Source organism: Erithacus rubecula (assembly GCF_903797595.1).
Source record: "Erithacus rubecula genome assembly, chromosome: 3".
Classification (NCBI taxonomy): Eukaryota; Metazoa; Chordata; class Aves; order Passeriformes; family Muscicapidae; genus Erithacus; species Erithacus rubecula.
The window spans coordinates 69,084,236-69,111,254 of NC_136689.1; the positions used below are offsets into that span (position 1 = coordinate 69,084,236).

The window sequence follows — 27,019 nt, forward strand, 5'->3', positions numbered from 1 at the left end:
TCAGGATGCTCTGGCAAGCAGGCTTGAAGGGGTCTGCTGCTCTTAACTCTCCCAATGCTGCCCTTGTAGCAGAGCCCCCAGGTTGTGTTTGTCAGCCCTCAGGGGCAGTGTAGCATCCCCCCCCAATTGACAGGCAGATGGGAACTGTGCAGCATGATCTGGAAAAGCACTAAGGATCTCAGGAACACAGATAGATAATCCCACTGTTCTCCAAGACCAATTGTATTACCATGTGAATAAATGAAGTGGCTCCATTGGCTCAGTAGGTGAGTAAAGCATGAAGAGGGCAGGCATCCAAAGAGGTCACTGCTGGCATGCAGCACTTGTGCAAGTTTCCCTCCTTTTGCAGGAATGGAAGTCGTGTGATAATTTTGATAAGTGGAAGTGCAGTTGTGGTGGGTAGCTCATAATAGTGCATCATCATCAAATCTGTTTGCATTTTAAAGAGCTTGTACACAAGCTGCTATGAAAGAAAAACATGGTCTAGTTTTAATAGTAAAACAGACTCTCTGTGGAAAAGATGATAGGATAGCTTTTTGCCAATAACACAGCACATTATTTAAGAATATTTATTCAGCTCCAAATATTTCAGACTCTTTAAATTTAAACATAATAATTGCAAGAAATTAGGCCTGTTTCTCATACTATTTTGCTATTAATTTGTTATTTTCTCCCAGAACAGCAACAAATGTCACATTCTGCACAAATAAAATGTTTTAAATTGCTCTTCTTCAGATCAAACTCCAGATTTTTATTTTGGCTGTACCTAACTGAGTATATTTAGAAAAATTTTGGAAGTGCTTTCAATCTACTAACAGATTCTGGTCAGGACTAATCATAATTCAGATATCATTCTTGCAAATTATGACTTCTTGGTCCAGACCCCAGAGCAGTCTTGAATTTTGGTTTTCAGATTCTGCAGGCAGCTGTTTAAATCTATGCTTCCATATGTGTCTGGATGTGCTCTGGCCTTGAATATATGGCAACATTTGTTATCCATCTCATTCTCTTATCCTTTATCAGACAGAAGAAATTTTAGGTTCCTATTCCTAGGTGTTCTGTAGGAAGACTCATTCTCTAAATATGCCTTCTGGATCAGACTTCTGCATATAACCCAGTGGTTGACATCACTTTAAAATAAACAAACAGAGGCAAGTAAGAACTTTAAGGAAAACAAAAGTAATTTTACATAAAAGACCTGTGATTAGAACTTCTTTGTGAGAAGCAGGACCTGAAATAAATTTTTCTCAGGTTGCAAAGACACATACTTCTTTCAAGGTCCATTAGCTTGGCTGCACTATCTGGTAGCCGTACGTGTTGATGGCACACAATCCATCCTCCTGAGGATTTTCTTACAAACAGAAGAGAATTCACAGTGCCTTGTGCTGCAGATAGTACAAGAAAGAGCTTGACAAAGTAGACTATTGATTAGAATGGTCATCTGGAAAGGAAGGTTTGTGGCTGAAATTTCTGCTCTGAAGAACAGCAATTTAATCAATGAGTATGTCAAGTAATAGGGAAGATATGGATAGGACTGGAATGGAGTTTCCCCTCTTTTTCCTTGGAGATCTTGCTGGAACCAGAACTCTAAACTTTTGACTGTTAATCAAGTCAAACTAAATTTGTATCCAGTGGACCAATTCTCTACTTGACTGAAAGGTTTAAACATTGGTATCCAAGATTGCCTGGTCTTACATATCTTTAGACATGGCTGCCAGGAGTAAGGCAGTATTAATACAAATGGCATTTATATTGCAAATATACATAACATACACTTTCATGAGCTATGCACAGTTAAAATAAAACAAGTGTTTTGAAAGACTGAAGATCTCCTCAGATTTGTAAAGTTCTAAGACCTATAAGATCTCCTAATTGCTAAGGAAACAAAAAAATGTATTCTATTGTTGCTTATTTCTAGGACAGTAGGGAGAATTTTAGAAGAAATCCTACTTTTAGCTGAACATATGGTCCAGTCATACAGTTTATACCATAATGAAACACAAATAGAAATGCTTGTGTGACACTTTTAAGAACAAACTGGCTTGAAAATTTTGAGCGCAGCATTTTATTGATTGAATGACACAATGAGTTCTAGCATCCCTCTGCATTGCCAGTGGATAATTATGATTATTATGAGGAGCACGCTTTGACAAAGAAGCGAAATAATCTCCATTTTCTATAGCTCTAAAAGACTACTTCCCTCTAGAGGCTATATGTGGAAGCACAAAACAGTTTATATCAGAATTTTCATTTCATCTTTAAAATAATAAAATTAATATAAGTTACACCTTTCAGTCTCCAATATAATTAAGAGGAAACAACATCCCAAGAAATAAGAGGTACTCCAAGTACAATCATTCATACAGCCAAGTACATCTATTTTAAAATCACTGGAACAAATCCTTAAACAACTAGGTGCAGAAAAAACTCACTTTACCAAACTTTCAGGCTGAACTCCACAGATAGATTCACTATTGCAAGAGCATTAAAATACTGACTTGTGAGAGCTGAAATCATGCATATGTTATTTCCAAATTACAGACTGTCAATTCCATTGCTTCCAGGGAAAAAAAAAAAAAAAAAAAAAAAAGAGAGAGAGAAAAAAAAAAAAAGAATAAGAGAAAAAACATGTTAATCTTATGAAGTCAGGTTTTCTCAAATGATTTTCACTGAATAAGCAGAACAGTTAAATATTCTAATCCAAACATTTTAAAGTGTGTCCTTATGCATAGTTTAACATACAGCATATTCCACTTACATTTTATCCATTTTCTCACAAGTTGTTCTTAAAAGCACACTTATGTAACTTATGTTACCAATAGGAAGCGCTAATTGACTATTTTCTCAAATTACTCTTAAATAGAGGAGGTTTTGATAGATTATCCACAAATTTAAAAAGCAACCCAAATGTCAAAAACCAGAAACTGCACCCTGTGTTCCCTAAACCATCTGTAAAAGACTCAGAAGACAGAGTGGAAACTCTTTCATCTGCCACACATATCTCTTGTCACTTGTGTAAAGGAGCAGCTCTTTGACAAGTTCAGTGTCTGCAGCTGGAGCAATCTCTGGAGGAATAGGCACAGTTTTGTCATCTTGCCTCTCTTTTCTGCTTCAGAGCCATTTTGTCAAATATGCAGCCATGGGTTTCTTCCTACTTTTATAGGGTGACTGCCAGGGACCTAGGTTTTTCCTTCCTATTCCTTTTTAAGCTTTGTTTCCCAGTTCTTTCCACACAGCCTTTGTGCAGAGCCACATCCTTCCCAAAGCTGTTGAGCCTAATGTTGCCCTCACCCTGTGCCTCTTACCTATGTGAATTCCAGTCAGCTTCTTTCTTCCATTCTATATTCCCTGCACACCAAATTGTCCTACTGAATCCGACTGTGACTTGGCCATGTATATTCTCTGCCAGCCCTAAGATCTTTGCTGGAAGTGAGAGAGTATCCAGATGATGTCCTTGGTGGAGCCAACAGTGTTTAGGCCTGCAATTTAAACAAAGAACAAGCACTGTCTTTTAATCTGAGAGGTTATTTTGCATTTGGATTGCTCATGTGAGCTTCCTGGAGCACCTGCTCCCAAGTCCATGAAATCTCCTTCCAATTCCTTTCCCAGTGTCCAGTAATTTTTCTTAAAACTCTCCCTTGCACATTACCAAAGTCCTTTTTCCTTCTGCAAATATGTGCTGTTTATTTTCAACTTTTCTAGATATCTGAGAGGAAATGATTCATATAGGGATAAAGAGAGGTAATCATTTCTGAACACAGTCAGTTTCTCCCTAAGGATAAAGCTAGATATTGTAGATGATTAAAATTACCTCCCCTTCTTGTCAGATATTCATGGATGAAGGTAGGAAACAGATTTATTAGAACAGAATGAGTGCCCTTAATTTATTTTATATATCGAAATCTCCTTTCAGTTTCCTCAGCAAAAAAGCAAGACATCTCGAGTTGGATCCAGTTAATTTGTGTTGGTTCAAGACCTCTCTGCTACAACTTTTATTTTCTTTGTGACCATCTTTCAGCCCAGTGTTTGTTCTGAAGTATCCTTTGACAGACATTCCTCCTGAAGCTTAGCACCTTGCACACCTACCTACACTTTCCTTTCATTTTGCAGTCTAGACTCCAAGGTTCTGTCTATTGTTTTTTTCTTTTCTGGTGACTATCCTTATTCCTTTCTACTCTCTTTCACGTGAAAGACAGGAAACCCCTCTTCCCTACTTTAATGATTTATTGCTGATCAAAGTGTTTTCATTAAAACCAAGCACAGTAACACTGCCATACTCCAAAATATGTACGGAAAATCCAGGAACATAGGCTGGCAAAAGTATTTTAACAGTCATTTAAATAGCAAATATACAAATCTTGCTGTAAAAGCAAACTATATAAACATAAATTTTATAGAAAACCTTGCCAAATCACAGTGCTGATTTGCTTTGCTCCCGCCTGCATAGGAAATTCTGTTCTGTTTTGAAATCTTGGCCTCAGGCCTCACAGGATGAGGCTAGAACATCCCCAGCAAGTGGCAGGGGAGGGAGCATGCTCTCTGGTGGCAATAGAAAGAAAAATTTTCTGAATCTACTAAGCAATGAGCTGTTCAGCAAACTGCAAGTCAACAGCATCTAAGTGAACTATGACAGGAACAAATGAACACCTTGATAAGCATGCAAAATTTGATTTTGAAATGCATGTATGTATTCAAGCTTTTCAGTGAAGTAGGTGTGACAGCTCATCATGTCATCATGGATGAGTTATGCTAATATTACTGTCAAAAACAAACCAGAAGCCCAACAATGAAACTGTTCAGACAGCGTGAAAAAAACCTCACAACCTAATAGTTAGGATTTGATAAAATGGTAGTGTTAAAAGTTTGCTTTTTTTTCCATGGGCAACTGCAGACTCCACCACCTGTGCCATCTGCAATAATCTTACTTTAGGCTGTCACATCCATGAATGTGCATCCATGACCCAGATCAATTACAGTTCACTAGGGCCTGATATATAAACCTGCTGACTGAAACATGGCCACTTCAACTGGCAACACTTGAAGCATTTAGTTAATAAGCAGCATGAATCAAACCTAAATTTATGCAATTCTCTCCAGCCCCCAGGATGCATTCTCATGAAACTTGAGCTGAGCAATGTGTGTTGCATTGTATAAGAGTTCTCAGTGAGGGAGCCAGGCCTCTTTCCACTGAGTACTCTGAAAAGCAGTGGTGACAAAACACAATCTGAATGAAAATTACTTATTAGGTAAACCATAGAAAACTAATACCTTGAAGCAATGCCTAGTAGTATTTTTCCCCCTCTCTCCTGCCTTTCCTAGAATGTATACTACTAGAGAAGTTGCTAATTAGAAGCTGCTCCTCAGCCAACTGAGAAAGGGCTGAAAGAGATTTTCCAGTTAGTTACATACACTTAGGTGAGTCACAGAGAAAGCCAGACATTCATTTTCTTCTGCTTCCTCTAGATTTTCAGAATTATGTTAATTCAGTTCTCAGAAAAAGAAAATGAGGCACATAGAAAATGTTACTCACTGTTTTGTTCCTCTTAGGGGTCATCTTTGGTATCAAGGGCACTGAGGAGGTGAAGGTAATCTTGACTATTGTTTCATGGGCCATGGCACTATTAAAGCAGTAGTGTTTTCTAATTGATTACTGGTAGTACATCTTTCCAACTGCACAGTTGAAAGCAGGATTGATGACAGCAGGGATGATTTAAGTAAGCTTTTACCATGGCTTACAGAGAAAAGGTGGACAAGAAATTATTTGAAGTGTAGCAGGCTGAACTCAATCAGACAGTTTCATTTTCTTGCTATTTACTTTGACAGCTGTAGTTCAGGTTTCTGGTTTGTGTTGCTCATTACATTTGTTTGTCCTTCTAACTTTGCTGTCCTTAATACCTTTATGATCCAAAAATACTGACTAAGTTGATGGTATTTTTTTTCCATATATAAAAAATATTTTCTTTTTTGAAACAAACATCCAGACAGACTTTCATCCCACTTCTGTAGAAAGGGACATGTAGAAATGGGTATGACTTTTCCATAAGTAATCTGCTCTGAATCTATAATGACATATCTGAAATAAAAACAATATATGCTTTTGCTGGAGGTCCAGTAGCCTGACTACTGAAAATGCAAGTAGTGAGGAATATTTTTTATTTGGCTGGGCTTTTTTTTGTGTGTGTGTTTTGTTATAGGGTGTGTTTTTTAAAACATTAACTGTGCTTATATAGCATGGTAATTGAAATACATTGACTCTGTCCTCCAATGAGTCCTGACACATCAAAATGAAATTCATATGTATGATCTTTCACAAGAAATCATGACGTGTAGTAACTGGTGTCCCAGTCTGAAAGACTGGTGATCAGAAATATAGGATATGAAGATAAGAGAACCTGTCCTGTGAGTGAACATGAGCACAAAGACCACTGCCAGCTTGCTCTGAACTGAAGTCAAAGGTTCAGCTCAGCCATTCACTAAAGCAGCAGAAATCCCCTTGGTGGATGTTTCTGAGTCCTCTCTGGGATGCTCTGCTCAACAGCTCTTTCTGGTGTTTTCACAAGCAGTTTTTAAGCTCTGAGCTGTCACTGAGAGCTCCTCCCACTGGTAGGTTTTCCCATAAAATCAACCATCTGTCTTTGATTTCTTTTTTCTTCTAGTTAATTTCTATTCCAAGACATCTTTGCTAACCTTTGCTAAAATCCACAGCCCACATACTAAAATGACAAGATGTCCAAGTCTGGGGAACCTGAGCCTTCCAAGAATTGTTTTGGTTTTACTTACTTTTTGCAAGGCACTGGGATTTCAGTGTGCTACATGTTGTTTTTCTTGGTCTCAGTTCTCTTGTACTGGTTTGTCACTTAAACATTTTATGTAGCAATTTAGATGCAATTGAAAGGTAAATATTTCCCTGCCCAGAGGTACTTAATAATAAAAAAAACCCCAAACAACTGTGATGAAGACATGCATGAAACTCAAGTAAAAATTCCCGTATGTGAACACAGGGTTTGGTCTCCCTCTCTCTCTTGCTTGTTGTCTTTCATGACAATGTAGGAAAAATGAACATTCACAGCTTAGAAAGGAATGGCAAAGAAATGAATTGCATATTGTGATTTTACTTCTGTTTAAGTAAATTGCCATATGTTTGACTTTCTTTTATTCATGGAATAACAATTAAATGTAAATTCTTCAATTATTTTAACAACTTAAAATGGTTCAGTTTTCCAGATTTAATAAGTTATTTTCTTCTAAGAGAATACCCTGGGATGACCTAATTCTATAATTACACATAAAGCAAGTATAATACAAATTACTGCTAGAGTTATATTAATCCAGCTATGAAAGGAATGAGAGATGCATTAAAAGCTACTTTAAAAATTCAATGTAATCTTTCAATATGCTACAATTTTGGCATCATCTCTGAGTAAAGATAACTCACCTTCACTATATGAGCCAAAGATACAACTTTGGTTTGTTTTGGAGTTTTTGTTGAAACCTGAAGTTGAAGCCAGGATCCCTAAGAGAAGTAATGGATGTTTTAAAAATTTCAGTCATAATAAGGAGAGGGAGCACCTCATTTTAAACCTCCACAGGATATTGTGACTTTGTTGGTCCAATATGAACCCTACAGCTTACTTTAGGAAGGCTGGAAATGGAGAAATAAGAGGGAGAGATCCACATGTAATAGCCAAGACAAATTGTACATGTGTACAGTGCCACAGAAACAGAGCTGGGAACTGGCTAAGAGACAGACCAACACTTCTGTACCTCTGAGAGAAAGCAATGATACAGTACTCTGGTAGATGCAGAAGATTGTTTTCCTCTCTAAGCAAAATTATAAAGAGGAAATAATAATTTCAAACGGGACTTCAGGCATAAATTATATAGCTATACCAGCTTGTTGAAAAGTTGTAGGAGAGATCTAAACAGATCCCTATCTCCTTCTTAAAATGAGGTGCCATAAATCTCAGTGGAGACTTCCACCTCTGACATAAAAGACCTCAGCTTTTGGTTAAGAGAAAGTGAGATACCAAGGATTAATTGCCTTGGCCACAGGGAACACAATATTAGCTTGAACAATAGACAATAGGGAATATCTTTTCAAATGAATGGATATGAACACTTCTGTAGTGTCTTCTCCCAGTTCATAATCTTAGCATCAATCAGCTTGAAATTCAGTAGATGTCCTTCTTCCAAGCTGTCACCTCCATTATACACAGGGTAAAACTCCCAAAACCACAGCTGTGTCTCTACATTGCCCTTCTAAAAGCATCTCATAGGCATTGGCCAGGCCATGCCACAGGAGAAGATCCATCAGGATCCTAAGAGTCTCCCTAGAACAAAACAGAAGTCTCAAAGCATGTCTCAGGCATGACCCTGACAAGATCCCTGTAATATTCATTATCCTGCCTAATCTAATTAAATGTCAAATTATGGTCATGGTTATTAAGAGAAATATGGCAGTTTTTTCCTCAATTAGGCTAATGAAATAGCAAATAACAACAAGCCTTCAACAGCCTTAGTTTCTAGATACTCCAGCTTTGAATATAGAAATATTATCTTCTCTAGTGAGTTGATGTGGAAGCAAGAACTACCCCAACCCTCCAGAAATACCAACCCCTGCAAACCTCAGTCTCTCCTCTCAAGAGCAAGTCTGGATTTAGCAGAAAGCATCTTCACTAGCCATTTGGCTTCTTTCTCCTGTTGCAGTCCTTCTAGCAGCACGAAACACTGGACAATTACAACAGCAACATTTTAAAGCAAATTTGGACAGATATAGATGGCTACCCCATGTTCAAAAATCATTCATTTTGGGCCTCTAAGGTGATGCTGTCTGGGCTTGAAGAGAAAAAATTATTTTCCCATGCAATTCAAAGTTAAAGAGAAAAAAAACAACCCTTAAACTATCTGTTTTTCCAGATGTGTTATCTGCTTGCATTTTAAAATAAATAATTTGCTTTACCAAAATTAAAAAAAAACCCCAACAACTCTGTAGGCTATTAAAAGCCATCTGCAAAATTCCTTGATTCCAGATGCTATCAATATAAGCAAACAAGTTTAAGAGGTTCATCTCTGCATGAAGGATGCACACTGCATGGCTCTCTGTGACTCAGCTCATCCTTGACACCACACGTGGGCTCTTGAGTCTTTAGTCAATGGGCCAAGGATGGTGAAGGAAGCTTCATTAGCTGCTTTGACTCTATGACAGTTAATTGCTCTGAAAGAGTTTGTGTGTGGAAGAACAGAATAGGGCAAGCAAAACACTCACAGTGGAGATTTTCATTCCATTGTTATGCTTTGCTGGTGTTTTGTTTTTCAAACCAGAATGACTGCAATATCACTTATGAGAAATTCAAGGGTGTATCAGGATGGAGTCAGTGAACATATGTATAACCAGAATCTCATTGACCTCACAGGGGTAAGTACATAAAAACTGTCAAAAATTCTCTCCAGACCATGAAGTATAGTATATCGATTAATTATTTTTCTTAGCAGAGAAAATTTGAAGAAGATCAGATTAAAAAATCTGATATGAATTAAAAAAAAAAAATCTATGCAGTGAGACAAGATCTGAAAGAAGTGACACAGTTAATTGCAATTGAAATGGTTGTCACAGGGCAGCTTCTCACACTCTAAAGACATGGTGTAGAAGGGCTATGCTGAGTTTATGCCTGACTCATGGTCAAAGTGATATGGAACACATGCCTCTGGAGATAGTGTAACTTGTAGAAAGTACAGCTACAGGTAAAAGTTGCCACATGAATTATGTCTGAACACCAAAATTAGTTGTGTCATTTACACTGTGTTACAGGCTGCCAATAGCCTTGTTATAATTACCCTGTACAGCATTTTACTTAATCTTCCTGTCACTTGTAAAAGGTGACATCCACATAGCAGCAGGAATCCTCCTTCAAGAAATCATGCAACAAAGCCACCAGAAGCATAAATTTAAATGCTCATACAATGTAAGGGGAGGGAAAAAAAAAAAAAAGCTTGCTTACTTCATGAATATCTGTGATTTTTATATCACAAAAACTCACTTGAACATTTCAATGGATTGAATGGGTTAAACAAGGAACAGCTTTCCTTCTTATTTATTATTTATTGCGTGTTGTATTCACTACATATCTTGGCTAGAGTGCCCTTAGCTTTCCCCTGTAAAAAAAACCCCATTAATTCCACCCCTACCCAAAAAAAAAAAAAAAAAAAAAAAAAAAAAAAGAAGAAAAAGCTCTAATTGCATGTGGAAATAAAAATCAGGACAAAAAATTAGGTGTTGTCATTCCAAACCATAAAAGTGTCAAGCTTTGCTGCTTCCTCATTTCCTAACAAGTCCAGTGTTGATACTGCTAGTCTGTGGGACACCCCTGTGCTTGACTAAAGAGTGCAGTGATGCAGGTGAGTAGAGCATCAGAGGTACATGCTGGGTTTACCTAGTTGTGCAGGGTGACCTATAACAATTATGGGCCATCTTTACCTGCCCTGGAACCAGATATGAATTATTCTTACTCTTTTTAAATGTCTCAAAACATCTCAGATGCTGCTCTCAGTAAATAGCCCCAGACACATCTTGTCTTCTAAGAAAACATCTATCTGCATGTGGCAGGTATTCTTGCCCAGTGCTGCAGCTTATGTCAGCTTTCTTAATGCATAATTTTCAACAGCTTCTAGATTCCCCACAGGTTAAGAAAAAAAAAAAAAAAAAAAAAAAAAAGAGACAAGGCTGGGAATAGAGAACCTGTCTATCTGTTCATCAGCTCTCACTCTCTATACATTACCCACACCCCTCCCAAGCATCTGTTTTATTTCAGAACACCACAGTGAGGCAGAAAAGGGATTTGCTTAACATCAAAAAAGTTCTGCAAGAGAGCCAGGAGCTGAACCTGTGTCCCCTGACTCCCAATTTAGTGCCTTGCCTACAGACACCCTTCTTTCTCTGTAAAAGTAGAAGGACATGTTTGGTACTGCAACGTGCCCTCCTGACTCCATGCATGATAGGCAGCTATTAGCAACTCTACAACTGAGTCAGTAAATAACCTATTTTCCCATTGTTTCATATGCAAGACATGAAGTTAATTTCCTGTGCTCCCTGGATCAAAAAGTGAGCTGCTTAACTGGCTCTCCTGTCCACGTTCAAGGCAATCTTTCATAATAAATTAAAGGAAATACTGCGTGTTCACAGTGACTGGGAAAAAATTGTGTGGCAGCACATAAATCAGCAAGAAGGCTCTCCCAGAACAACTTGTTAGCAACTGATGTGGCATTTGTAGGAAGATGTCTGTGACAGTGTTCTTTCTGAAAGCAAAATAACCACTAACTATTTGCTGGAGTTTTCTTCTCCCCTGCTAAGTAAAGCATCAATTAGATGAGCACCATTTAGAGTTGCACAGTTCGACACTTCTAATCCCTTGAAGGCTGCTCTTGTGCCTTCCCTGCATGCCTGCATAAGAATTACAGGTTGCTTTTCAGCTTGAACAATCATTTTCCTATTTAAAGGAAAAACAACAAACCACAGAGAGAAAGGAATAAAAGGAAAGACTAAGAAAGGTTTCCATATGTAATATAGAGAAATTGTTCTGGAGGTAGTGAAGAAGTTTATCTACCCAAATCACCCTGAATCTGAATTGTATCTGATCAGAAGCAGCACTCTATGCAATGCCAAACATGGCCTTTCTGTAGTTTTCCCATAGCTGATTCTGTTAGCTTATTTGGCAAGAGACTAAAAAGTGGAGGGCCAGAGTCTCACAGGGAGGGTCTGACTCTTCAGAACAAACTGTTCCCAAAAAATGAGGCACGCAGTGAACTGTGTAAGTGAGCATACAGGGAAAAACAAGATTCCCAGAACTTCCCAAGGCTCTGAGTTCTTTTATGTCTCTCCACCTGCTTTAGATCAGCAATTAGATTTACAGGTACCTAAGAGATTATTGTAGGAATATTAGGTATTTTCCCAGTTTTATGTTTTATGGACATAACACATTCATATCTCATTCAGATACTCATAGATGTTCCCAGCTGTGCATTGGCCTCTACAACTGTGACATGAGTTTCATGGCCTGTTACCTCCCCTCCAAGCCCTTTTCACATCAGGAAACACTGTTGTTACAGATGGAGAAAGTCAGAGAGATCAAAATTAATATGGAATTCTCAGTTGTGCCACAGCTGTTACTGGGGCTACAACACAGCATCAATTGATGCTTGATAAATTTTGGGGTTTGAGGGACACACCAAATTCCCTGCTGGAAAAGGAAATTAGCTTCCCTTAGAGACTGACAACTCACTTTTCTGCCAGCTTTCAAAAGGCTTATATATTTGAGCAAGATCTAAAGTCATCTGCTGTATCCAAGAGGCCAGAAAATCTCTATGGAAAGAACAGATATACAGGCTGCACAACTTGTCTTTGATTTGAATCAGAGTTCTGAGACAGAAAAAAAGAAAATACAAATTTGTACACCTGTTTTAAACCACCTGCCTAAATGCAAAGCTGCAGTAAACCAGGTCATAGCAATGTGCATGCTAATAAGCCTCCTGTTGTGCTATCAGAAGGTTCACGAGGAATCATGAAAAGCATTTAATGTTCCCTTTTTTATCCCTTCACAGCATGTGATTATAGTGAAACTCCCCCCTTCCCCTTTTTTAATAGACTTAGAAGAATGCAAATGGTCTTTTTAATTGTTCATGAGATGTCATTAAATTTTTCTTTTACGCATAGAGTTCATTCTTTTAATCAGTTGTTTGGTCCCTTCCAGACAAATGTAAGAGGCTGGATAGTTTCCTTTTTTTTTTTTTTTTCTTCCCTTTAATAGAAAATGCAACTTCAAAGTGAAATGATTAGAGATTTTAATTTTTTAAAAAATGTACACTTGGGGGGTTAATTAGCATTTAAAAAATGGACTTTTGTTAAAGTCCATTTGTCAAAGCTAAACTATATGACCTCAGCTTTATGTATTCATTGTGAATTCAGATGCTCCTGAAAGAGCCTGATTTATGATAAATTATTAATTTTTTTCCACCTTCATTTTGCTGTCTGAAAACCACAACCATGGATCAACACATAAAAAACTAGGAGGATTAAGACCCTATTCCTAGAAGAAAAGGATACATTTCAATAGACAAAGTGGTACGAGCATCACTCTTGTTATTCCTTCTGTGGGTAAGAGAGTGCTTCTCAAACTCATTTTAGAATGGGAAAAAGATTCTTAAAATCAGCTTTAAAATAATAGCTATACAGATGTTCTGTTTAAGTACAAACAGTTGCAGGAACTAGAAGGAACACTGTTGGCAAATGTATCAGAGTTTGTCCTCAGAATATGAGATGCCATCTTTATTAAGACCCCTCCCAAATATTCATCAGACCTGGGAATGACAGGAAAGGCAGCATGTCCCCAAAGCCAGGCAAAGGTCAAAACTACCTGTCAGTGTAAGTGACAGGGTCATGAAAAAAGAAAGCAAATATTTAACTCCAGTCAAACAAGCAACATCTGTGTGTGTGTCTGTTTCCAGTGATTGGATTAAACACTCAAGGGATTCCATTTTGTATGAAGTTTCAGACTTGTAAATACATGCCTTGCAGCCTTATCCCAGTTCTTGTGCTTTATCATAAGGCACAGCACAGTCAAAAACTAGGCCTAGAAAAGAGATGAATTGTGTTTTGCTGTAGCCAACATGAACAAGCCCAAGCAAAACAACTTTTTGTACTTTTACTTGCTGAAAACCAACCTGGTTATTCTCAGAGATCAATGAAAGCCAAGTTAGCTCAGCTACACACCCCTATAACTGTGATCAAACAAATTTCTTTATTTAAGGTTTCTTCTGTGCTCCTTATGTTGTGGGAGGGTGGCAGGGCACAGGTATATTTTATTTGGGATTTTGTTTGTTTGTTTGTGATTTATTTGCTTGGTTTGTTGGTTGGCTTGTGGTTTGGGATTTTTGGGGGTTTTTTAACTGTTTTTTTCCAAAATGACTTTGAAAAATTTGAGAAGACTGGCAGTCTAAAGGCTTTAAAGCCATTCTGCCTTTGAAGGGTCTATGAATTCTGGCATGTTTGTTGGGTGCATTTTATCTTCTTGTTCAATGGTGATTAAGTTTTGGGGGGTTTTATTTTTTTGGTTTTTTGTGGGTTTTTTTGTTGTGGTTTTTTTTTTTTTTTTTTTTGTGGGTTTTTTGTTTGAAGATACTTCAATGTTGGCTGATGAAGAAATGAGTGGATTGAAGTAGCAAACAAATCTGATACTGTTAAAAAATATCTCTACTTAATCTCTTCTGTTAGATTAAGCAATTTTTGCAGGCTTTTTGTGATTGCTCCCACAGAGACAGGGCAGCAGAGAGCTGGCATTAAAGGTTAAGCCTTCAAAACACTGAGCTGTGATCACCCATTTTCAGGAGCATAGTCAGAAACCTACAGACACACCTCATGGAGACATCAGGTGTGCAGGAATACATTGCTATCAGTGGGTATCAAGTACATCACTTTAGCCTGAAACAGAAATAGAACTTAATCACACAAGGAATATTTTAAAGATAGAGTTTCTTCTGGGAGAAAAAGTGATGAGAGTGCAAACTACAGACTATTGCAGATGCATGTTTTCCTGGCTGACATTTCCAGCAATCATCCCGCAGGCAAATAAATCAGAGACATACACTACATTTTTCTCTACTAGATACTAATTTATTTTTTTTTTCTATATAGAAAATTTCTCATTTTGACATATTTCTATCATGTCACAAAGAAAATGCTGTTTCCAGGAATGAATTTTCAAAATTCTTATCTATAAATTAAATTTGCTAGTGCAACCCAGAAGCATTCATTTAGATTAGTTACATTGTCTGAAATAAAAAAAAAAAACATACCAGCATATCTGTTTTTCCAGCCTTTTGTGCATAAACATTATGTTAATAGCATCACCATAATACAGGAAGGATCAGGCAAGTTTCTACAGGGTTCATAAGTATATGGAAATATTAAAAAAAAATCTGTAATGGTCTGTATGTTTCTGTGAGGAATATTAAAATCCCCTTATTTTAGCAGTGTAGAGTGTTTGAGGTGTTTCACAGAAACTGTTTACTTGTTCTGCCTGTGATTTCAGACCTCTTAAATCCTGCTACCAACGGGCAGCAGAAAGTTATAAACTGCTTGGGGTGCCTATAAAGAAGGGTCTGCATTGCTTAAAATAAACTTTACTGAAAGGGCTAAGGCACACTCCATGATACAGTCATGCTTTTTTAAGTTAAAAACTGGAAGGTTTCCTTATTAATATGACCACTCACAAATTTCTAATACTCCCCCCCCCAACAGGCTTCAAATGCAAAACTGGGAGCAGAAATAGTTTCCCACACAGATTCCACTCTCCCTGCAAAGCCACAGGCTCCGAATCAGCTTAGTCTATCACAGCTCTGACTCATCTGTGGGACACAGGCCACATTCTGAGCTCTGCTGCCCACAACACTGTCCTGTCCAAGCCTTGCAGCACAAAGGGATGATGAACACACCCTTCCTCCTCAAGCTGTGTCTGTGGCATGGGAAGACAGCAGCATATTGAAGAGCATTATGTAACCAAGCAGGTCAGGAAACATGAAAATGCTGAATTTTCCATAGTATAATGAGGAACTTTTATCTCCCAACATCAGGCACACTAACAAACCTTTCATGATTTCGTGTGTTACTTCTAGTGTGTCTATTAGAGCATCCAAAGTGTGTGCTGCAGGCTGCAAAACCACAGCTCGACCCTTTAGACACTAATTTATGGAAGTGGTTTCTGAACTCCTGCCTTGGTAAAAGTAGGATGCATTTTTCTAAGCAGTTCTACTGAATTTGCTAAGATGAATGAAAAGCTTCTGCTGGGAGAGAAATATCTGTAGTGGCATTGTCACCTGTGCTTTAGGTGACTGACAAAACATATACCTCTTTTCATGTTGAGTACATCATCTGAAATAAGCCACAAACACCTTAATATTCACACTTTGAGTTAGTCTGTTTCAGTATCACAAAATCCTAAAATAAGTCCATATGCTGAGAATATATCTTCTCAACAGAGAAATCTCCTGTTTCAATGTCTCTAAGCTTACACAGTCATGAGCTCATTAGTCATTAATTGCATATTTTTAATTAAATGGGACATATTGGCAGATAGCAAAATTTGAATTTAAGACAGCCTATAATTACTATAACAACAAAACCACAGAACTCATCAGAAAACCCAGAAAAGAGTCAGCCTATTCTGACTACTGTTCTAGTTGTTCAGTAATAACTTGCAAGTATTTTCTTACAATTCTGATAAGAAGCAATGATTAGAGCTTTAGCATGTTTTTTTCTTGGAGGGGAATGAAAATTTTGTGGTATACCACGTTACTATTAAAAGAGAAAGTATATATTTCTCTCCAAAAAAGTTAAAGTCAATTTTATTTTATAGATTTTACACCAAATTATTTTGGGAAAAAAACATCCCGTTATGCATTATACCATTGTCTCCTAATAATCTTAAGTGATAAATAACATTTTCCAACTCAGTAATAGCATCATCTTCAAATCTTCCTGCCTCTTCATGGTCTCCACTTTTGTTTTTCCTAATTTGAGTTTAAGCTTCTTACTTTCTTCTACTCAACGTTTGTATAATACCTTACAGCATGAGGTTGCAGGCTTGACTGGGATTTCCAGATATTACCAAACTAATAGCAAAGCTTATTTGGCCTTGTATTGCTACTCTTCCCTTCCCATGCTTACCTCCTAAAATGGGCAGATATGTATTACCAGTCATTGTATAGATAAAGCACTACAAAGGCAACTCATTTGAAAGAGATCACAAAAAAAAAAACCCTCAGAGAGAGTGAAACAGAAGAGAGACCACCTGACTTGCGGATATGCAAGGCTGCCAACAGCACTAACATACTCCTCCTGTAGGCTCAGCTGCCATCTGTGGGCTTTATCCTCATTAATACGAACAGAACTTTAGTACCTGACTCAAGAATTTTCTGAGATTCAGCTCCATTGGGAATTAAAAAAGACAGATGCCACAGGCTGTGCATGTGTGTGAGAAACAACACAAGGCAAGTACAACACCACACAAAGGCAGAAAGTACTTATCAGATGGCAGGCAGAAGGGAGATTTCTTGAACAACCCAGCACCAAACCCATATTAAGACTGAAGACTTAATAGGTCAGTTCCCAGGCAGAAGTATAGTCAGAAAATGTAAGCATGAATGAGGTAAGATAGGTTGGAAGACAGTGATGAACTGCTTTTAGAATTATGAATTAAAAGGTTTGTTTGTAATTGGCATCTCAAGTAGCTGCAGCCATGGCCATTTCTGGTATGCTACCTGCTTGGTAATTATAATTGCTGAAAAATTATTTTTAAAACAGGAAAAATAATAGAAAAGAGGAAGGAAAAGTCTATCTCTACAATGACCTTAAAACCAAAACCAATCTGTCCCTGTTGAGACAGACACCACACACAGCAACATGTAGCAGCAGGTGAAATGGCCTTTCATTGTGGCTGCACATTGTCTTTTTATACATCCTTCAACACAGTGCCTACTTCATTCATTGGTTACACTAACACAGCTCATCCTGTTCATTGGTACAAACCAGTCAGCATCACCATTTTTGGGCAGACTTTCTACGAGAATTCTACAAACAAGTAATAGTTTTGTTTTTCCAACTGCAGATATCTGGTATTTATCTCTCTTCTCTCAGTTCCCATATGAATGACCTTGTCTTCTTCTTTCTTTCATGGGTAAACATGAATCTTATCAATTTCTTCTTCTGTCTGCTCATTCCTTTGGCTCACAGAGCAGCTGTCAGCTCCTTCCACACCAATCTAGTCAGCCTGCACTTCCACAAAGACCACAGCTATCCAAAATGCTCAGGCATCACCTGAGTGATGGTATAGCAGCTATCAGTCCTTTTTGAGTACTGAATTGCACTTAAGATTTTGTAGATTGTTTTTAAGCATGAAAATTATGGTACAGAGTAGGCCTTAAGATTCTAATGAACAAAACTTGCAAAAGGGAGAGGGATACCAATGAAAATCCATTTTTATGCTTAGTTATCAGTCATCACAGAGACAGTTTTTAAAATGCAGGTGTAAATTGTCAATAAGTGAAAGAAACAGTAGAAGATTCATTCAGTCTGTTTGGAGGAGAAAAAACCCCAAAAACAATGCATCTCAGTGGTCTCTGACAACTTTTCTGCCTGAGCAGACGGGGATTTGGAATTAGATCATGCAGAGGTGAGGAAAGATAGAGTGCTCTCCTTCTATACAAGTTTAATTTGTGAGAGACTAAGCAAGTTTCAAGGGAAGTAGAGAGTAGAAAGTTGCTGCCTGGATTTTCCTAACTATCCTGGAAAATGCTGTAGAAGGACCACTCCAGCCAAATATTTAGGAGAGTCTTAATGAAAGACTTTTGGGATTGCTTTCTGGCTCCCCACATACAAGAGAAAGTATCATTCACCAAGGATCCAGTGCCAGTAAGGAATTTTTAGGGAGAGACTTTAGATTTCAGATTTAGATTAGCTTGAAGAGGTCTAGGGTCCAAAAGTTCTCCTTCCTAAAAGGATGTTTTGACCACTCTTTAGCCTCAAAATTATCTTTTCTTCTCCTCCTCCTTCTCCATGAAAGGTCTCTGAGCAAAATAGCTTCAGGTTTCCTGGATTAGACAGTGCCCTCTCTCCAAAACTTGGCTTTGCCACTTCTCATGATTCTTGGAGGAAACTGTGCTTGAACCACTTCACAGGGAGAAACTGAACGCCATCCATGCATTAATGCAACACCAATCTAAGCACAAAGCTGTTTTACAAGATGATCTGTCATTTGTTCTTTCCCAATAAAATCCATTTTAGAAGCAAGTTGTAAACACAAGTGCATTTTGTAGGTAATTCTCATGTGTCAGTGTGCTTTAGGTATCATTAAAACTAAGTCACTTAGAGAGTTTGACAGAGAAACACTTCAAAATGCTCCCACCACTGATTATTCTAATAAATCTTACTGTTGTTGTATCACATTTTTCTACTGAAAGGAAAAACTGAGTTTGCAGGCAGTTCTAATCTATTGTAAAGTTTGGTTCTCTGAAGGCTCCAATCCATTCAAATGTCCCTGGCAGGCAATTCTATGCTTCCTGAAGAATTAAAGATTTTGAAGGTGCTCTCAGAAAAACCCTAGCGATTAAGCACTCAAATTTCTATTGGTTCTGTCCCAAGGCTTGTTTGTTTTCATCTGGACTAACCTAAAAATGGTCTTGTACTTCTTTCACTAATCCTCCCAAATCAGTGCAACACAATATAATTTGCCTTTTTCAGTCTCCAGCAATCTAGAATTGAAAAAACTTTTATAATCACTGCATTTAAAGATTCCCATTGCTAGCAGTCAAAAAGCAAGCAAGCAATGCGATGGTTGTGATTTCCACATCAATCTGATCTTGCTGCATTTCAAAGAAAAACTGTGGTTCAGATCTGAGTTCAAGTGAAACCTTCCTTGCCTTTAAGGTTTGGAGCAAAAAAATCAGAAGGAAAATGCCACTAGAAAGTTTCTGCCTTGTTTTCAACCATGAGTTATTAGTGATGAAGTACACTAGGCATTAGATCTAGATCAAATATGAATGCAATTCTGTTGAAATAATGAGAACATGATACAGCTTAGGACAACTTTCTATTTTTAGTCTAGATTTATGGAAAGGTAGGCTGTCCTTGGCCTGATACAAATCTATACTACATATTCATCTAAAGAGAAAAAAAGAACTAATTTTACTTAATAATTTGAATTGACACCCACTCAGTGTTTTGGGTCATGTGAGTGAGATGTTGGGGACATTTTTAACTGATATTTGTTAGCCCTCAGCTAGATTTATTTTATCATCAGGCCACAAACTCTGATCTATTTTTGTAAATGTGTGATTTCAAAACTGGTTAATTTTTCAATCCTGTGGAGAAACTGTACAGAACCAAAATAGGGTTTGTGACAGAATCTTTCCCATTCTAAATGTCTAATACAACAACATGATACCTTTGTATGAATATGACTACAATAAAATGGCACCTAGGGTAGGTACAGATTATTCACATTGCTATTCTTTTCAGTATTCACACATCAGAGAAACAAATTGCTCGGAGAATGTTTGGGCTGTGTAAATTGATAGAACTCCATTGACTTTAGTGGAGTCCTGAAATTCACATCAAAAGATCTTTTGAGATGATTTTAAGCTCTCAGCTACACACACAATGAGAAGGAAGTCAGTCATGATATATGGAAAAACTTTTGTAAAAAAAATTTAAAAATACATACCTAAAAACTAAACTGCCTACAATAGATTAAACACATGAGAAAGATACAATAGCAGCTTTCTTCATGCTTGGTTCATAAGTAATTTCTCAAGAAGTTAAGCTTCAGCCTTGTGCAGTTTTTAAATAGGATCTTGTTTCCTTTGTGGATTCAGCACCTCTTAGTGGGATCTGGAAAAATTCAGGATCCCTAATTTCCTTACAGGTGGCTTCACTTCCATCCGATTTACGAAGCCTCGCATTTTCATGGCACAGGTAAGCAAGATGAATCATTATAAATACATTCATGGTGTATCATCAGTTCTGCACAATGTAGCCTCATCAGTTACTTTATTCCATGATCAGTGATGAGTAAGTCATTCTTCAAAATATCAGGACTAGGTATCCCCCATGGGCTGGAATCTCAGTAAAAGCTGAACTGTTTTCAGTTATTACATTAGATTTGCAATGATTCACATTCTTAGGCATTTTTAGTCTGGGAGAAATAAAAAAGCATAGATTTAGAAAATACTACAGGATTACAGATATTTTTTAGCTCCACATACACCACCAAGGACAACCATATCCTAATGTTGCTCCCAGCTACACTGACTGATGGTGGCAGTTCCCATATGCAGTGGTGGGAATTTTTGGTCACTCTACTCATCCATCATACCCACTAAAGGCTGGTGGGCACCTGTGTCTCACATGAGCCCTAAATCCATTTGCAGTGGGATTCAGATACACACAGTAATTGGGAAAGAACCTTCTGTCCTCTTTCTTTGGCCTTTGGCTTCTTGAGGAAGACAGAGCTTGGTATAATCTGTATCTTTATACTCATATTTTTGTCTCTACCACCACCTTCCCCTAAAGTCTTGTAAAAACTTTACCACAGCTTACTAGAATGGGTAAGTTTTACAACAGCACATGCTAGTTTGCCACCTTAAGTTCCCCACCTACCAGCACAGGGGCTGTACATCTCCCTGAGTCACACAGCATCCTGCCTTGGCAGGCAGCCCAACAGCTGAGAAATAAGGGCAGCCATGAACTTCAGAGAACCAGGCAGCTAACTATTGCAGTGACAGAAATGCCCTTCCAAAAGGCTCTGTAGCAGGTTTACAGCCAGGAGCACTCAAATAATTTTCCTACACAAATAAATAAATTAATAAATTGCAACACATTTTGTGACAACACAACAAAATTTTCAACAAAATCTTGATTTGGCTTTGTATTCTTCTAGTGCAGAAAATTTTGTTCCCAGATCAGCTCTGTTTATTTCCTTGTATCCTGCCTGTCCTCTCTGATGTGTATTTATTCCCCCTGGGTTGCTTTTATTTGTTTACTACCTAGCAGAATGAAGCATTACTCTTAGCTGGTAGATGCAGGAGGTATTGTAATGTGAACAAGTAATTACTATTATGAATATTTAATCCGGAACAGGATGAGCCTTGTCTAATACACACAGCCATGTCTTAGTGTAAGAAGACACGTGGTCAGAATCCATATTCATTCTGTCTTGTTCTCAGAAACAATTTGAAATAAGAACAAACCAGAGCTAAAGCAGGACAGAAAACTTTCTTCTGGCTGGATGTGGAATCACTAACAAATGGACCAGCAGCAATAAACCAGCATGATTACACTTCAATTCCTTCAGGGAGACCCAAGTGGGCTGCTCTTTACAGAGAAGCAAGCCAGGGACTGAGGATGGTACAAGGCAGACATGGGCAGCGTCCTCATTGATATGGACTGCAGGATGCTGCAGGATTGCAACACTGAAAGCAGAGGTGCTCTGACCAGAGACATTAAGCAGACTCAGCCAAGAACCCAGATCACTGAGCCAGCCCAAGGGGATGCAACAGGCCTGAGACCAAGCCACAAAGGCAATAAGTCACATCAGGTCAGGATCAGCAAAGTCCATGAACAGCCACAGGCACAGCTGCGAAGTCAAGCCAAGGACCAGGGACAAGAGGCTGAGCAAAACCAAAACCCCTGAGTAAGAGAGGGGCTCAGGGAAAGGCCCTCCCAGCCTGCTCTCACACAGCTCTTCACAGCAACACAGCCACGCTGCATCAGAGCTAGCCTTAAGCACAAGGGTCTGGATTCTGAGAGCCCTGAAAGGCTGTGTAGCTTTCCATGTCTGTACAAACCTGAATGCTTCCTCTCTATTGTTGTCTCTCTCTCTGAGGGAGAGCACTCACCAGGAGAGACACCTGTTCAGTTTGGCCACTGAAAGTATTTTACAGCCCTGTGTATACCTGTAGCTGAAACACTGATCTTAGAAAATTAGGATTTTAGTTACCTTGCTGAAAATAATTAAAAGTTAAAAGTTAAAAGGGAATAGTTATCTGAAACTTAAATAATTGATTGTCATTTCATGTTTGCTCATCTGCTTACACTGGGAAAAGATTAAACTAGTGAGCAGATCCAAAGGAACATAGACAATGCAACCAGAAACCCATTCTTTGAAAAATTGGACTATGCCCAGAAATCATTTGTATTGTCATTAATAGAAAAGGTCAAGAGTTTAGGGAGAAGAAGACTCGCCTTACATCCTCCAAGACCCCTCCTCATGAAAATGACCCCAGACTTAATTTAAGAAATCAGTCACGCATGCTTAATAGCTATTCAAGCTAATTACCATAGGAAGCGGGAGATGGGAGGGGTTGTTATTATGAATATTTATTTGTTTGATTCCTTTGCTAATAAATAGACTTTGTGATCACCTGTGATTTTGCAGTGCCTATTAGAGGATTAGCTCAGGCTGCTGCCCAGCACTGAATAAACATACACTTTCCAACTTTAAATTGTTAGAGAGTCTTTTGTCCGTCACAGTTGAGTATCGGTATTACACCAATACTCACACATCTCCAGGAATATGAGCAGCCTTGCACAATACTTTTCAGGGTAAGAATTTTTTTCCCCCTCCCTCTGTTTTAATTAAGCTAGACATGGTGTTCTAATAAGCTCTGATGCCATAGGGTCAGCCATGGGCTCTGAAGCATCATTTACAAGTGAAGTTTTGTATCACAATGAAAACCCACCACCTCAACACAAAACCACTAACAAAAGTAACAAGATAGAAAATTGGAGCCATGTACTTTGCTGCAAGGTCAGGCCCTTTTGGAGGCTATGATGAACTTTCAGCCTCTAATTAAAACCAAGATATGCTAGTTTGTTTTGTTAGCAAAAATATCATAGAAAAATTAAAAATACAGCAGGCCATCAACCCTTGTTTAGACAGCAGTTAAGGTCTGTGGTGTTTTGTGCAACTTCTGCCTAATAACTGTTCAGTTCAGAGCCTACAAAAATAATCCCACATATTATGCGCCTACTTGCAAATAAACTTCTGGTACTTCTGGTCCCCAAAATTCTTAAGCAAGAGAAAAGGAAAGAACTTAATAGAGCACCAATGTATAATTTATTATGAAAATTTAATTTAATTTTAAAAAAGTATTTGTAAATAAATGACATTTACTAATAAATTAAATCCCATATGTATTACATTTCCTGTGTAAGATCTCAACCTAATTTAAACTCTACAAAACAAGGGAGCCAAACCAGGAAACATTGATATTGTAAGCTCATAGATTTTGGTGCTGTTTGCATGATTTTCAAAATTCTGCATGAGCAGGATTTTGTTATATGTTCTGTATGATCTTGTTTTACTCCCAACCTATTTTGACTTTAAGATGACAGAATAATGGAATTTTTTAGATTGAAAAAGACCTTTCAGTCATTGAGTCCAACCATTAACCCATCACTACCTGTCACTGCCCACCCAGGGACACCAGATGTCACTGCCCACCCAGGGATGTCAGATGTCCCAGTTTGAGGTTTCTCCTTTGCCCCGAGATCTCCCCAGAGGGACATGAGGTGGTTCAAACCCTGGTTTTCTCTGAAGCAGCCGAAGAGAGATTGCTGGAGACAATTTTCCCTTGTTCCAAGGATTGTTTAGTATATCTTATCTCAGGGACTTTTTGCTTGGCCAGCAGCGGTTTGCTTAGCCTGGCATCCATGGTGGAACCTCCCTGGTGAAGGCAGGGCTTATCTTATATAGTTTGTACTATGTATTACATGTTTACAAAATTTTCCCAATACAATACAATTTTATTAAATGGTCCAGCCCTGACCCCATCCAATCTAAAAGTGCCAACGTGTCACCCAAAATGGATGACAGGGAGAAGAAGGAGGAAAAGGTGCCCACCCCCCAAATTCTCCATCTTGGCTACATGTCCCTTATCATAAATCTTCAAAAAAGTCTATTTATCTATGTTTTAGAAGTCTAATTTACACTTTACTAATTTTGGTGACTTGTTTCCATTCTTTCTGGGTTTGGAATTTCCCCTAGGGCTTAGAATTCAGCGCCTGTGACACCAGAGTCACACTCAGGAATCTTTGAGACCCTTGCCAGGGGGGTTTTGAGAACCCCAAGGAGGCCAGGGGTATGCCCTGGACTCCCACAATTATCAAGCCCTCCACTAAACCATGCCCCCAGGTGCCATATCTACACATCTTTAAAATACCTTCAGGGATGGAGACTCCACCACTTCCTGGCCAGCTGGCTCCAATGCCTAGTCACCCTTTCTGTGAAGAATTTTTTCCCGATATCCAACCTAAACCTCCCCTGTTACAGCTTGAGGCTGCTTCCTCTCATCCTATCACTTGTTGCCTGAAAAAAGAGATCACCCCCCACCTGGCTGCACCCTCCTTTCAGGCAGTTGTAGAGTGATAAGGTCCAGCCTGGAACCTTCTTTTCTTCCAGCCTAAACAACCTGAGCTCTCCAAGCTGCTCCTCATCAGACTTGTGCTCCAGACCCTTCCCCAGCTCCATTGCCCTTCTCTGGACTCGCTCCAGCCCCTCCATGTCCTTCTAGTGAGGGGAACCAGAGATGGACACAGGATTCAAGGTGCAGCCTCAGCAGTGCCCAGCACAGGGGCACAATCCCTGCCCTGTTCTGGTTCTGCTGGCTACATTATTATTGCTGGTACATTGGCCTTCTTGGCCACCTAGACACACTGTTGGCTCATATTTAGCCATCTGTCAAACAGCACCTCCAGGTCCTTTTCTGTGGGAGAGCTTTCCAACCATCTGCCCAAAGCTTTGTAGCAAATACACATCACATGGTGGATTAAAACTCATGTTTTCCTACTGATGGTAACCAGCAATCCTAACACTTCACTACTTGCATGACAGATCACTTCCTTCACTCCCAAAAGCAGAACTTTTTTCCAGTGAGGTCAAGAAAAAAAAAAAAAGCCCTTTCAATTAAGAACTTCTCTCTCTTATTTTCATTGTCTTGAGAAGGAAATAGGTTCAAATTAGAGCTCTCTATCCAGTATTTTCATATTTCAGGAACAAAGCCACTACTGAGATGATGTGATTCAATACCATTGCACAAGAAAGTATTTTTTGTACATTCTGATTTTTTTTACAAATGTTAATACCAACATAGATGAAAAATTCTTTTCACAAGAGAAATCACAAATCATAGAATGGTTTTGGAGTAATCTTAAAAGATCATCTAAGTCCACCCATCTATGGCACAGCTACAACATTTTTCGCTAGATCATGTTGCTCAAAGCTCCATTCAACCTGACCATGTGCAGTTCCACTGACTGAGCATCCCCAATATCTCTGGACATGTCTCTGTCTCATCTCTCTCTCCCATGCCAGTGCCTCACCACCTTCATAATAAAAAAATTCTTCCCTATGTCCAATCTAAATCTACCCTATTTCAATGTAAAGCTGTTGTATCTTATTCTGTAACTAGTCTCTCTTCATCAATATACAAAGCCTACCTTGTACACCAAAAGCTTAGAGCCTTCTCTCCTTCAGTCTGCACAGCCCCAGCTCTCCCAGTCTTTCCTCATAGGAGAGGTGTTGAGTCCTTTGATCACTTTCATGACAACTAAATCTAAGCATCACAAGTTTTATAGCAAAGTTTCTGCTAATGTACAGACTGTATAATCAGATCTCATTCTGATGCTACAGAAAATTATTTTCACTGTGCCATAACAAAAATATCAGATGCATTTTCTATACATACAAGAATTGGAACACATTAGTTTTACCATGGATTTTAATCACTCCCATACTTTTATGATCTTGACCTGTGTTTTTCTGCATATAGAAAAATGTATGGCTTCTGGGACATGCCAGAAATTTTGTATCTCCAAATGTGGTGTAGTACTCCTGCTCATTAAGTAGCTGACAGTGAAAGCCAAGAGTTTAAAGCAGATGACAAATAAAATTTCTCTCTATCCATAGCCACAAACCTGTCTACTGGTCCACTATACAAGAAGGTATGCACCCATATGTCAAAATTCCTGGTTTACACTTAAAAAAAGAGTGATGTCTTTAACAATTTTATTAAATAATCTGTGGGTGCAAGCATGAGAGTACCAATGCTATGCAGTGCTTTGTACTTTTCTGAAGTCTCTAAAAGGCTGTTGGGTTTTTTGGTTTTTTTGGCACTGATGTTCTTTGGTTCTTCCAGAACATCTTAAATGCAAAGCCAGGGAAGAAAGCACGGCTGCCTGTTCCTTACATCACTTTCTTGAGCTACAATACACACCTTCAGGCACATAAATCAATTTGGTGAACCAGTGTTTCTGCAGTGTGCCCATAAATGTAGTAGTCTGCAGATGATGTAAGAGATAGCACACTGGATATAGAAAATTCATCATGGAGTGCCTTCGTTAAAGCTCCATAGTGGAGACAGATAGATTTGATTTTTATTCTTTTCCTAAAGAGTGCATTGGATCTGATTTTGCTTT

At 38.4% G+C, this 27,019-nt stretch overlaps 1 long non-coding RNA gene across 2 annotated transcripts in view; it reads right to left on the bottom strand.

Annotated features, from left to right (window-relative positions):
* Nucleotides 1-512: 512 nt before the first annotated feature.
* LOC306800669 overlaps nucleotides 513-27,019 on the bottom strand; it is a 46,019-nt gene continuing 19,512 nt past the window's right edge. The window contains exons 2-3 of one of the 2 annotated variants that reach the window (XR_013773899.1): nucleotides 3,306-3,479; nucleotides 513-1,385 (exon numbers count right to left, since the gene is read on the bottom strand). This is a non-coding gene — a long non-coding RNA (uncharacterized lncRNA). Of the gene's footprint in view, nucleotides 1,386-1,961; nucleotides 2,558-3,305; nucleotides 3,480-27,019 lie in introns of those variants that run through there. The other variant, XR_013773900.1, reaches the window with a different exon arrangement.